The following is a 14,606-nucleotide window of genomic DNA, read 5'->3' on the forward strand; positions in this document are numbered from 1 at the left end:
TTACTTGGTCGAGCATCAATGCCAAACAAGCTTTCCTCATTTAGTGAATCAGCAAATAGAGACTTCCTTGTGATTCTTTAAAAGAAGAATTTATTTGAGAAAAGTATGTAATTATAATTGAAGGAAGTATTGTAATCAATTTATTGCTAGAAATAGCATATGAAAATATTAACTAAGACAAAGTAATACCACTTCCCTCACATGTTGCAAAACAAAATGCATTTGACCTAAGGGGGTGGTGAGGGGGTCAATCCTTTCCATTAAAGGACTCTTGTACTTTACAATTGTGACAAACTTTGACAGTGGGTAAAATACTATAAGAAAAAACCAAAATTCTAAATTATTAAAAGAAGACCAACGTGTCATACAGTTAATGAAAATTATATAGATTATGTGAAGGAATAGACCAAAATTAAGAATGACATGGCATACAGAAGAGAGTTCCCTGGAATCAATCAATATTTAAATTGATTTAATATCCAGTTACATAACTTTTGATAAGGTAATAACTTATCACCTAGTAAAAAAGTTTTATCTGTAAACTCTGCTGTTTATGTATTAGGAAAAGGAACTAGGAAATAACACAGAAGATGACGACAAGTCAAGGTAGAAGGAAAGGGTATTCTAAATCTGCAAATTTCCTTTGAGAAACAGAAACATGTCAACAGCATAAAGAGACTGAGGGCCTCATATTTTTTTTTACTTCATTGGTTCAGTTCATCAACACTGTTTTTGTATTTGTATATCTAAGTCTGCCTTCTAAGCGATTATTTTGTACGTACGAATTTTGTCACAAAATTGAATTAATAAGCAATGTTAGGGCTGAGAATAGGGAAGGAACAGTTAGGATTTATGGAGGGAAGCGGCACAACAGATGAAATATTTTGCATAAGGCAGCTGATGGAGACATTCAGAGAAAAACAACGAGACCTGCATCTGGTATTCATGGACCTTGAAATGGCCTATGACAGTGCCAAGGCAAGAAATATGGAGATGTTTGAAGGAGAAGATGGTGCCGGAAAAGTATGTCAGAATGATTCAGGAGATGTACAGGAATGTGTATACTAGAGTGAGAAGCAGTGTTGGAGAGACAGATGGATTTGAGCTAGGAGTTGGATTACACCACGGGTCGGCACTTAGCCAATCTATCTTCAACATCGTGATGGATGTACTAATGACCAAGGATGTTAGAGAAGCAGTGCCATGGTGCATATTATATGCAGATGACATTGTGCTGTGTTCAGAGGGGAGGGAGGAGTTGGAGAGGAGATTTGAGAGGTGGAGAGCAGCACTTGAGGAGAGAGGACTGAGAATAAGGAGATCAAAAACCAATATATGTCAAAGTACTACTGAGGATGATGGAAATAGCATAAGATTGGGTGGGGAAGAAATAAAGAGAGTACAGTAGAAGTATGGACCAAGAGGTGAGACATTCAATTCAGGCAGGATGGAATAACTGGAAGTCTGCATCGGGGGTCCCCTGTAACAAGAAGGTTCCTCTGAAACTGAAGGGAAAGTTTCATAGGATGGTGGTCAGACCAGCTATGTTATATGGAACAGAAACAGCAAGTACGAGGAAAACAGAGAAGATGGATGTAGCAGAAATGAGAATGTTGGGATGGATGTCGGGAGTAACAAGAGAAGATATGATTAGAAATGAGTATATAAGAAGATTGACAAAGGTAGTTGAAATATCAAAGAAAATACAGGAGGGAAGGCTTCGATGGTATGAACACCCGTTACGAAGAGAGGAACATCATGGAAGACATACGATGTAAATAGCAGTGCGGGGTAGAAGGAAGAAGGGAAGACCAAGAAAGAGATGGCATGATTGTGTAGGGGAAGATATATTATGGAAGGGTATTAACGAGAACGATGCACAGGAAAGAAATCGATGGAGATGACTCATTCATAACAGCGACCCCATATAAAAATGGGTTAAAGCTTGGAAGAAGAAGAAGAAGAAGAAGAAGAAGAAGAAGAAGAAGAAGAAGAAGAAGAAGAAGAAGATTAATACAGAATTTTATTCTAAGTTAATTTCACTAACAGTAATACTATCATTTTTAGAGTATATTTCTAAATCAGAGTCAACATATGCATTATATACGTCAACCATGCATCTGGTAAGATAAGCAAGTGTATGGTAGTATACAGAAAATCAAAAGGAGAGTCCAAGATAACAAAACTAAACAAAGGGACATCTTACCTCAAAATCCATATTTTCCAAAAAAAAAAAAAAATCAATTTTGGTCTGAAGTTCAGTACTAAGCTTTCGAGCATTAGTAAAGATGCTGCCAGCTTTCTCCTCCTTTGATATATCATCAGTTATGTCTATATCATTTTTCCGACTTTCAACTCTTTCATTATTCACAGATATTTCTTCATTCTTGGCAATCTGTTAAAAAAAAAATAAAAAAGGATCCTTCATTATGAGAGAAGATGAAATGTAACAAGTTACATAAATTTATGGCGACCAATTTTCAGGCTATAAAACCATTCCAGATACTGTAGTCAATAACAAATAGCTTGGTTTTACCTGAAAAGAACGAGACTTTATGCTATATCTTCACCCCAATAATTGACATTTAGAAAGGGATCAAGCTAGACCAAGGATTAGGTCTAGCATTTAAACACTTGAAAATGCAGATGCATTTGCAGTAGAGTAACTTGACAACAGATCCAAACAGATCTTGTGGAGTGTATGTCAACAGAAAAGGATTTTTATCTTGACTGAAGCCCTAACCCATTGACTGGCATGGTTTGCTTTAAAATAATTAACCTAGGATGTGATGCCCTTGGAGTATGCAAGGAGATTATACTGAAGTGGCTTTCCACCCAACTCAAAGAGATAATTGGAACATACAACAGCAGAGCCAGCAGCAGCTGCTACAGAAGGGTCCGTTATCAAAACAACGACCCAGGCAGTTAGAACTACATGTCTGAAGCCAAAAAATACCATAGAGAACACTGGGTGACCCTAAGGCAGACAAGAGAGATTCCAGCGACTCCCAGAACTCTGCAAGAATCAGATCATGCAGACATTGCAGGCCACAAACAAGTAATAACAGGTGATAACTAACTCTGACACACAATCCACATACAATGGGAGAAGAGAAGCCACAAAGGAAATCAAGATTTCCTTAGCTGCAATTGGGGTCAGGAAATAAAATCCCTGCTGACAACACACATACAGAAAAGACCACTAAAAGCACAGTCATACTACAAAATAAAACAAAACATGAAACAAATTCTAAAATAAACAATATTTCCCTATCTTGGCAAAAACAAAGATGGAAGAACATAAATATTAACTAAGGTAGTAGGAACAAAAATATGACAAAAAGCTTACATTAAATTGGGGTAATAATGAAGTTTTTCTAAATGTAAAAGACAAAGGTTGAATATCTCACATGAACATTTACACAACACTAACAACTGAAAATAGAAACCATAACATTTTATTCATGCAAAACTTGCATAAAGTCTACAACCTGAAAAAGATATGCCCCTGACATACAGAACCATAAAAATCACACATGAAAAAGTTATCATAAAAAGACTTATCAACCAAAATCTAGTTCCTTGGCAACAATACAGCAATGGAAATTTCCTGACCATACATGAATGAAATAATATACAGAGGAAATAAGGGTTCATTCATGTGAGTAGCAGGGGCTGCTGCTAACTCACTGTTCACACCTAGGCTACCTTGTTAACAAGTTTCACCAACCACAACGAGCTGTCATTGAAGATACTTCTATTGTAAGGATAGAAGTTTGTATGCTTTGTCAGAAAAGACAATTTGTTCCACCAGAACACAGACTGACCAAGCATGAAATAATACCTGCGAAAAGATGAATGGAAAGAAATGAAGGCACTATGAAAAACTTGCAATGGCAATCCAGGGAAGATCAACACTGATGACTCAGAGTCAATCATCTCTTTTTATTTTTGGACATATCTTAAACATATTACAGGCAGTCCACCCCAGCTTACAATGGGAGTTCCGTTCTTGAGACATGTCGTAGGCCGGATAATCATCAAAAATCCTAAGAAAACCTTACTTTTAAAGCTTTGGGTGTAATAAAATCTATGTAAAATGCATTTTTATTACATTTTTCATTAAAAAAAATTTCAAATATTAATTTATTTTGGCATTTCTGGAGTCATATTTCTTTCCATCAGATTGGTATCATAAGCATTGTAACCCTGGAACCTGTTTGTAAACCTGGAAATAATTTCTGATGAATATAATTGAAAAACATTGTAACCTCGGAACGTCGTAAGCCGAATCCACTGTAAGCCGGGGACTGCCTGTAATGGCTAAAAATTTACTGACAAGTATTTTCAATAAAAGTACAGTAATTTTATAATCCCTGTGATTAACTATAATCAACTATATATTTGCTTTTCAATTTGAATACAGTATCATTATCTTTACCTTTTTTAAAGGGGAGAAATCCTCGATGTTGTTTTCCATGTCAGTTTCATCATCATCTGAGACTATGATACTTTTATTCCTCCTGCCTAACCTTGTAGCTATAGCTTCCTCTTCATCTTCCTCTTGCTTTATAACATATTCCTTTGTCTCATGTGCTTTTTCTACTGCTTTGCCTGAAGAAAGTATAGTAGCATATATAAAGTAGCCCCTGGCAGTTATCACTCTTTATGATTTTCTCACTTCAACATGCATGAGAACTTGAGCAGGTGACTGCAACTTGACATTAAAATTTCAAAACACCTAACCAAATTCAATCAATCAATATATTTGCTGCAAATTAATAACCTTGATCCACCACCCTTACTTTTATTACCTAAAAGGAAGAGAAAGGGAGACCATCAAAAACAGAAACATTTACAATACATGTAAATAAAAAATTTAATTCTTAAAAGTAAAATTTATTTTTTCACGTAAAACCCAACAAACAAGAGTCCCACTTTCCACCAGCCTGAGTAAGTATGTATGTATCTAGTCACTGAGCATCCCTGTGGTGGAAAATTACCTTTGTCTGTGCCATCTGAACAACTGCAGCCTGGAGAGTTCAGGAGGAGGGACAATTCTTTTTTAAGTAATGGGTTTGTATGTAAAAAAAAAATGATCATATCTTCAAAACTATAGATTTGTTTCAACGAACTCCCATCACTTTAGGTTAGCCTTAGTATCTACTTAGCTGGGATGGCCTCATAGCACCAAAATCATTACCAGACCAATTAGATTCAGAGCCACTAGACCAATGAACTCTGTTCTAATGTCTCAATACACTTTTCCTGAGCTGAAGGGGAGTGGAAGATAAGAAGGGTGTTTCAGTACTAAATAAAGCATTAGCAGAGGAAAAGCCAAGATTGACTAAGAATACATACAGAGGACCTCGGGAAGGGGTTGAAGTGACAAAGTTGGTGATCTGATATATCTGCTTTTACAATCTATCTGCTTTCCTTCTCTCTTCTTTCCCACCGTTATCCCTAAATTTAAGGGGTCAGTTGCCTGATGCGTCTTCCCCACTGCCTTCTATCAAAGGCATTATCAGGCATAGTTCAATGTTTGGCACAGGGGGTTTTTAAGACCGCATGCCCTTGCTTTCACTGTAGAGGAGTCATGGGAGTTCCATTTGACAATGTCCTTGAGGATTGAGAGAGAGAGAGAGAGAGAGAGAGAGAGAGAGAGAGAGAGAGAGAGAGAGAGAGAGAGAGAGAGAGAGAGAGGTGAATGTAAGTGGTGTTAGGTTGTTTGTGTTTGAGTGAATGGATAGTTAGCAAGCAAACTGCTCGTTCGGCAGTTGCTGTGTCTGTTGGGTCGGTCGCAAGTCTGGTTTGTGTTTTTGAGTCAGTCTGTGGGGAGAGAGTCTGTAATGAGAAATCGTGAAGGACAGAAGTTAGGGCAGCGGTCTTGGCAGTACTGTTGTTGGTCAGTTGTGTTGTGTTTTCAGGGAGTTATTAGAGTTATTTGTGCTGTGTGTTTGAAGGTTGTTGTGCTTGTGTGTTAGGAGGTTGTTGAGATTGTGGATTTTTGAGATTGTGGATTTCTGTTGAGTTGTGAGTTGTTATGGTTGAGGGTTGTTGTTGTTGTTGGGGAGCTGTTGTGGTTTCTTGTTGTTGTTGTTGTTGTGGCTGTAGTCCTTGGTTGTTGTTGTGATTGTAGGCCTTGTTTGTTTTATGTGTTGTTGAGTTGTGGTTGTAGTCCTTGTTTGTCTGTTGTGTTGTTGTGTTATGTGGTTGTGGTTTCTGGCTGTTGTCGTGCTGTTGTTGTTGTGTTGTGTGGTTATTGTCAAGTTGTTGTTGAGTTGTGTGGTTATAGTTCTTTGTTGTTGGTTTGCGGTGGTTGTTGGTGTCTCAGCAACGTCGTCCAGCGGACAGCACAGCAAAGCCCTGAGTATCTGGAGCTGAGGTGAGTACATGTGTTTGTGCTTTGTGTTCCATGTGTAGGTAAGTCAATTGTCTTGCATGTATTCCATAGTGTAAAGAGTAAAGTGTGGCCGAGAGTGAGTTTGGTAGCCAGATTGGTTAAATTTATGTGGGTTGTCTTGCCCACTTGTTTTTTAGCTTGTGGTCCCCACATCACTAACCACAGTGATTGGCAGTGGGCCTAGCCTTTTACTAAAGGCTGTCATCCTATTAGTTACCTTTTATGACACACAGGACCTACAGGTAGTATTCTTACACCCCACCACAGATCATCTGCTTCCTTCTCTTCCTACACAAAACAAGCTTTAGCAGAATGTCCTTATAAATCCATACTTTCTCACATCTATTCTCAAGATCACACTTTACTTTAAACTACAGCTGGCACAATCTCTTCAAAAATCAACAACCTGCTAACAAAGTAATAATATCTACAAAACCTGAAGTTCTTAGCCTTGATTCCTGAGGAAGGAATCCTCAGAAAAATAAATATAGAGTACTGTGATCAAAGCTAACAACCAAACCATGAAATACCTACAAGTACTTACGCACAGGCTGTAAGGAGACATCTGACAAGAGCTAAAACATTCAAAACAATCCTGGTGGAGAAAAAGTGTACTAGACAGTCTTCCAGGCAGCCATTCGTTTCATTTCTTTGACAGGAACTAAGATTCACCTCCAATAAAAAAAATTAAAACCTTTAAAAATAACAAATTTTGAATGTAATTTGCATTTTTAACGGATATATACAAAACCTAAAGCCACTTATTTAACTTCAGTGCAAGTTGGCACAGTTATTTAAGCTTGGTAACAAGAAAGTTAACTAAGAGCAAGTGAACAGCTTGGGAACTACCCACTTGCCTGACTGTCAACATCACTTTTCATCTGGCAAACAAAGGCAAATTAGGGTATGGTTAAGGTGATACAAGACTCAGTTTTGTACACAGCACAATACTTAGAAAAAATGATATTTTCATGATAAAACTAAAGTTTCACCATATACTTACCGACAGTTACATAGCTTATAGCTTCTTACCTACGGCAGTCGAAATTCAAATTGTTGGCGCCAGCGCGTTGCTATCTTAAGTATAGGTGATACAAGACCCGCCCACATCCGGGAACCCTGGGTACTGCTAGCCTTCTACCGTCAATTTTCGTTTAGCCGCCACGTCCATCTGTGGGAGGTGGGTGGCTTTGATTATGTAACTGTTCGGTAAGTATATGTGAAACTTTATTTTATCATGAAAATATCATTTTCACATAAGTGATTACCGAAAACAGTTACATAGCTGAATCCAAACTACCCGAAGGAGGGTAGATGGACTACATAAAAATGACAGTAAGACCACATTAAACAGCAAATGTTGCAGTACCCTACCTTGTGAGAGAGCAGCTGCAGTAGAATACTGCCTCTGGTTGGCGCTCTCATCACTCGTAGGAGACGTGGCAGTATAGGCCAGGGTCGTTCCTACTTAATGGGATTTTGTAACCATGGACAAGACCGTTGGTTGACAAAATATTAAAAAACAGATAATGCCCTTGCCCTGGGCTTCAAAAACCAGATAAAAAAAAACAACAGACCATCACCTATACCAAAAATAATGACATACTCAAAAGTAATAAATAAGATCTGGAGGTTCTCCAAAGTACTATGAGCCTCCAGTCTGCCCACGACTCAACAACCTATAACAAGGCGAGGAGACAGTAGAGGATAGAAAGTTCCCCTATGTTTCCTTTCCCAACACCATGCCCGCTACCGACAAAGGACCCAATTTACAACAACTATCATAGGTAGCCTCTACATTCTTCAGGTAAAATGAGGCGAACACAGATCTCGATCTCCAAAACATAGATTGAAGAATCGAGGAAAGCGACATATTGTGCTTGAAGCTTAAGGATGTCGCCACTGCACGTATTTCATGTGCTTTCACCTTAAGCACATTTAGAGTCTGATCTTGGACTTGAGTGTGACTCCAGTATCAGACTTCTCAAAAAGAATGAAATAGCGTTCTTGGAGAGGGGTTTTGCAGAATTCTTAACCGAACACCAAAGTCGGTCGGAATTACCTCTAACGGATTGTGTCCTTGACAGGTAACATTTCAGAGCTCTGACAGGACATAGTAAATATTCTTCGTCCTCCATCGGACCCACTATATTAGATAATCCCTTAAGTACAAAAGATTTAGGCCATGGGTTAGAGGGAGATTCGTTCTTTGCTAAAATTCGTTAACAAAATGACAATTTGTCGAAAAATTGCATTTTTCCTAACTATACAAACCTGAGGGGATCCGTTAAACAATAAGGAAGTAGCTAGCGGCAGCTGGAACGGTCGTAAGCTTCGAACAAGGGGAGAACGGTAGTTAACTGCTTGTCCGACAGTCGCGCGCCGCGACTGGGAGGTAAACAAATCACTTTTGCTTTTGGCCCTGCAAAATACGCAGAGTGAGGGGTGGCATGAGGAGGGACTATATGTTAAAGGACCTCAGGTTTGTATAGTTAGGAAAAATGCAATTTTCGACAAATTGTCATTTGTTCCGATACGTAATACAAACCATCGGTCCTTTAACAATAGGAAGACTCACTTCTTGGTGGGAGGAATCTGAGTCTTTTGATGAACAGACTGGTGTTCGTCCATCCCTGGAATGCCTCCCTGGTCGTAAGAGCGAGGGAGGGATCCAAGCCTCTGTCCGATTGATCGGGGTGTGCACCGCAGGATCAATGGTCAGACCTCTGGGCCGAGTACTAATAGAGAGGCAAGCGTATCTCTTCGTACCAGCAAGCAAGAACTTGTTCCTGTTTGCAAGAGGCAACATAAAGTATGGGTTGTCTCAAGCTGGCATCCACTTCCTCCCCCTTGTTGGAGGAAGTGGTGGATATACGCTCCTATCCCTAGTGAAAGGGATAGGATGGGGCTCTGTTGAGTAGCTCACCTGCATCTTGTCCTTCTCCAGCAGGGTGACGACCGTGTCCCTCTAACCACAGGTAGAGGGGAAGAAAAAGATGGGAAGAGGAGCCAGTCACACTCTCATTCACTCATCCATTCTACGGTCACACCAGGACTCGATGCTGTTCAGCCTGCGAGGGTCTGGGTTCGCTACACAACGTGTTGAGCAGCCACCACGGGTCCCAAGGAAAAAGATCCAAGGACCTGTGGGCAATATCCCGAAGGTAGAAGGAAGGGCATGTGGTCTGGTTGGACCAGACCCCTGCCTTCAGTTACCTGCGCCACGGAGAAGTTCTTGCGGACAAGGCAGCATCTCCTTCGCATCGAAGGCGGTGAAGTCCATTAGGGTGAGGGGATTGTGAACGACTCGAACCAATCGTCAGGGACCGAAGGGTTCTGAGTCTTCGCTACGAAGTTCGGTACGAATCGAGGCGGTCACGGATCCCCATCCCCTGGATGCTTGACTTCGCAGGAGAAGTCATGCAGTTCCTCAGAGGAAAAAGAAGGAAATGTGCATGACCTATCCCTCTTCTCTACTTCGGTGATGTCCCAGTACCCATACTGGTCTGTCCGTTTGCCACGAAGTCTCTCGCATCCTCCTATCCCCATGCAGCGAAGTTCTCGGTAGTGGATAGGACACCGACACTCCATGGTGGGTGTCAATGGTATGGGTACTGTGACAAGCTATTAAAACGAAGTAATGATTGCTCTGTAACAACCGAACTAAGTCAACAGCGTAGTTCGTAACTGACTCTGGGGCGCTCTGACAGCTGCCGACTCGACTGCGTTCGGTAGGAGGCAAGTTGTCAAAGCATCCGAGTAAGTCACGCGACCTTCGCTTTTTAAAGGGTTATTTGCGAGAGACCAAACAAATAATGTATTTGTTTGTCACCAATGCCGGACAGCGAGGTGATGATTCTCTTAAGGCATGTGCCCAACAGGCGAAAGTCAATTGCCTTCTAGAGACCGAGGTCCCTGAAGGTAAAACATCTCATGGTTGTTGAATCTCAGCTAAGGAGAAACAACACTATGTACCGTTGAAGACGAAGGTAGATATTGAATGCAACCTACGTCTTCACAGATGAATCGAGAGAAGGATTCTCAAGATTCATAACCTGTGCTTACAAATGACTGAAAACGCTAACCGCTATTTCATTGCTGTCCGGTGAGAAGTCGTAGTTGCAATGAAAGCGGGGCGTTCTTCAGTAATGAAAACACAGGGGAAAGCCGCCTGAAGAACTGCTTCTCATGGGCTGAACATTTGGAAGTAGAGCTGTCATGTCGGAGAGTAGGCGATGTCTTCTGACACATCTCGTAATTCGGGTTGAACAATGAACAATTGTGCACCTACGAATACGAGATATTTTGAAGACAAACTCAGATGTCTGCAAAATCATTCGCATTATCGCAGTGCGATGCAGCGGGAGACTTGTACAGACTTCTGTTACCGTGCGGTAAACAGAAAGATGAAAGAGTCCAAGAGATATCTCTGTTGAAAATTCTCGCAATGTCGAAGGCGATGGAATCTAGCGTCACAGCAGTAGATGGTCCTTCATTATTGCGAGAATCCCCATTAATCAGAGACCTAAGTCCATGATTGTTGGGCAGAGATACGGTTCGGTAGTCAATCAAACCAGGGGAGAGAGAGACATAACTGACCGTGCATCTCGGAGGCCCAGCTGATACTAAGCTGCTGTCAGGCAGTTCAATACGCAGTAGTTTGAACCTGAGCTCTCGCCGACTCGTCATCCTGAGTTGCCATGCAATCCATTATTCCATGAAGGAATGCGTTCGGCTAGAACTACCGAGCATAAAAGATATGCTCGAGCAATTAATTATTTAGGCGAAACGAATTTCGGTAAATATAAAAGTTGAAATGGTGTTGTCGTGACAAAACCATAAGTATATAAATTGAAACTGAAAACTCCTGGGAGGTTGCAGGCAACCCCGAGTTGCAGTTCAATTAGAATACTTCTCTTCTAAGTCGCAATCCGTAGATAAACTAGGATATGCGCCTACCCCTCGGACAATTCAACTGCTTAGTAGAATCATGTCGCGAGGTTAATATACGTAGTATAGTTGTAGGATTCTGAACAACGATCTCCATCCTAAATTCTTGCCTTCAAGAAAACAAAATAAGGATTGGAGATCGACCACCTTCGATATCTATCAAAGAGAGTGAAGGAGAAGTCTTCCTCGAAGGAAAGCTTCAATGGTGAACAGAATACTAAGACGATAGTTCAAGCCAAACTGGATATTCCCGTCCGATCTTCTCTATTCCAGGTTGGTCGGCACTGTGAGATAGTTTCTTTCAGCAGCAGTCTTCTTCCCAATGCTAGAAATTCCAGGAATTCGAGCATAGGCGAGGTTCCCGATTATCGTGTATATCGGGGATTCTCTCTCGCTCACGTTGGACCGTGGTCTCGCGTAAGTGTTTGGAGATCATAAAAAAACTCGAACACTGAATGCGCTAGAAATTCCGTAGAATTCTAAGCAGTCTGCGAAACCCCCACCGAATTCGTCAAACGATATTCTGCTGGTGGTCCTCTCGATTCCGTAGAAATCGAGAATGGGGCAGGATTCCTCCTCAACGACCGGGGCTTACGTCAGGTAGGACCCGAAGGTCCCCCCGGTAGCGCAGTCCCGAACGTGGGATCCTACAGAGAAATCTCTGTAGGATCCCTCCCTTTCCCTCGTAGCCGTAAGGAGAGAGGGAATGGGGGAGGAATTGGATACTCGCTCGCCTTCCCAGTGGAACTAGCAGTAGGAGAAGGGTAGGAGCAGCCATCGCCTTGCGGCGATGGCCTCTCAGAGTCTGGGAAAACGTATCGTCAGGAGAAAACGTTTTCCCGCGGAGGGTTACGAACTCTCACTGTAGGTAAGGGTCTGCCGCCACTGTCGTCTGGGTGGGGCTGATCGACACCTGACAGGAGAGAGCCGATACCGTCCTCCGACTCATTCCAGTCCTCGTCGAGGTCGAAACCTCTCAGGAGGACCGAAGGAGTATTTAAATACGGTGTCCGAAGACACGTAGAAACGCCGAAGTCGCAGTAGAGGAGGTGGAAGTTTGCTTGATCGATCGGCCAGAAACTGAGAGAGCCTTCTTGTCCCGGGCCGGAGAACAGAGACTCTGGTTCGAGACAGAATCGGCAAGCTCCGATCGCGGGCAGAACCCACCGTCGGTTTGGTTTCCCTCTCTGGGCCCCAAAACGACTCGAGCAGAGACGTGGGCTCTGCTGTGGGAGCGGCAATCCTTCCGCAAGGTCATTATGCTGACGAATCAGCTTAATGACTTCTGCAAATTCCTCTGTATCTCGGGAGTAACCGCGTCTTGCGGAGTAGGACCGTCCAGTCCCTCCAACAAGAACAGATCCCTAGATACTCCTCCTTCAGAAGGAGGAACAGCGGCAGACCCCTGACGGTCGCCTCCAGCTACTTGCGCGTATGTCCTGGTCGGTCCTAGAACCGTGCCTGGTCCATACGGCGTCATAGCGGGATCGCGAGCGGCGCACCTCTCGCGATCCCTCATAGGTACCTCGCTCCTCCCGGTGTAGCCCGAGGAGGTTGAAGGTACAGGAGAGCAGACCTGACGCTCCCCCCTAGCTCGCTGGCATTGGACCAGCGTGCTTGGAGGGCTGCTGCTGATCGTCCACCCGCGCGGTGGCGATCGAGCAGCAGGCCTAGCTTTGCCGCTGCCTGGGGCGAGAGGCTCGGCTGAGAACGTCGACGCTGATCTCTAGCGTCAGGCGAGCGTTGCTGTTTACCGTCTCCGCCCGGTCCCGATGGGAGCGGCGTCAGGTGACTGCTAGGCTCGCTGTCGCGGAGAGACCGGCGAGCGTCCTCTCGGCGCGTCGAGCCGCTGGTCCGTGGCTGGTACCGACGGCCGCGGGGACCCCTTCCTCGCCTCAACTCGTGGCTGGTCAGCGACCGTCACGTCAACCCGAGCAGCCAGCTGGTCGCTGCGAGAGCGTCCACTGGCCTGGCGAGAGTCGTCTGCACAACACTCGCCAGTCTTCTGCTCCGCGCTTCGGTCTTGACGGCGAGCGAGCTCGGGTGTCAAGACTTTGGCTGGACGGTCTCCCGCGGGAGACCGTCCACTCGGTACTGCTCGCTAACGAGAAGCCGAGGCGGATCCTGGTTTAGCGGCAGAACCGCTAGAACCAGGCGAGGAAGTGCCAGCCGAAGCTGGTACTCCTCTGGTCCCCGTCTTCTTCTCCTTGGTAGAAGAAAAGACGGGCCCTGTTCCCGAGGGAGCAGGAGGAACAGCAGAAGAGCTCCCCGAATCGCCGGAGCGAGACGTGGGCCCTTAGAAGGTCCGAAAGGAGCCTTCTTAGGGAGGAAAAACCCGGGTTACCAGCTGTCGCTGCAAGAGCGGCCGCTGGCCTGGCAAGAGTCACCTGAGCGTCTCTCACCAGCCTTCTGCTCCGTGCCGCGTCTTGGCGCCGAGCGAACTCTGGCGCCGAAAACTTGGCTGCACGGTCTCCCAGAGGGAGAACGTACACTCGGGATCTCTCGCGAACGAGAGACCGAGCCAGAACCTGACGTAGCGGCATCGCCGCTAGCACCAGGCGAGGAAGTACCAGAGCTAATCGATACTCCTCTGGTCCCCGTCTATCTCTTCCTTAGGGAAGGGGAGACGGGCCCCGCTCCCGAAGGAGCAGGAGGACCAGCAGAAGGACCCCCCGTCCCACCGGGGTGGGACGGGCCCTTAGAAGTTCCCGAAGGAGACTTCTTAGGGGGGAAGGCAGCCTTCTTCTTCTTCGGCTTATGGGCCTTAGAAGTCGAAGGGGAAGAGGCAGCGCAGACGATGAAGACGAAGATGACAGCTTCCTCCTTCTCCTCTTCCTCGTCAGCTCACGCAGGACAGTCGTCAGGTCCTCCATCCAGGCCGGAGCCGGGGGGGGCTATTGCCGAAGCAACACGGCCCGACTGCACCTGTCCGGAAGGACCTGGGACTGGGGAAGACACACCGTGGGCAGGACCAGCATGGACAGGCTCAGGAACCAGGAGCGACAGGAACAGCAACCAGCTCAGGAGCGGCGGAGGAACAGCGGCAGCGGTAGACCCAGAAGGGACAGCCAAGCCAACAGCGGGAATCACATCAGCGGCAGGTACGGCAGGCCCAGCGATCGCCTCGTAGAATCATCGGCAGCCAGCGGAACCTGGGTCCTGGCGGCCGGTCCATGGGCGAGCTGCTGGAACAGCGGAAGTCTGGGGCAGGCAACACGAAGAAAACAGGCGGCGGCGGCAACCCACCTCGGTA

At 44.5% G+C, this 14,606-nt stretch overlaps 1 protein-coding gene across 1 annotated transcript in view; it reads right to left on the minus strand.

Moving 5' to 3' along the window:
• The window catches only part of LOC135221351 (uncharacterized), a 219,911-nt gene that overhangs the window by 139,508 nt on the left and 65,797 nt on the right, over positions 1-14,606 (minus strand). The gene's annotated exons all lie outside the window — the stretch shown is intronic.

This window comes from Macrobrachium nipponense, chromosome 2 (assembly GCF_015104395.2).
Source record: "Macrobrachium nipponense isolate FS-2020 chromosome 2, ASM1510439v2, whole genome shotgun sequence".
Taxonomy (NCBI): Eukaryota; Metazoa; Arthropoda; class Malacostraca; order Decapoda; family Palaemonidae; genus Macrobrachium; species Macrobrachium nipponense.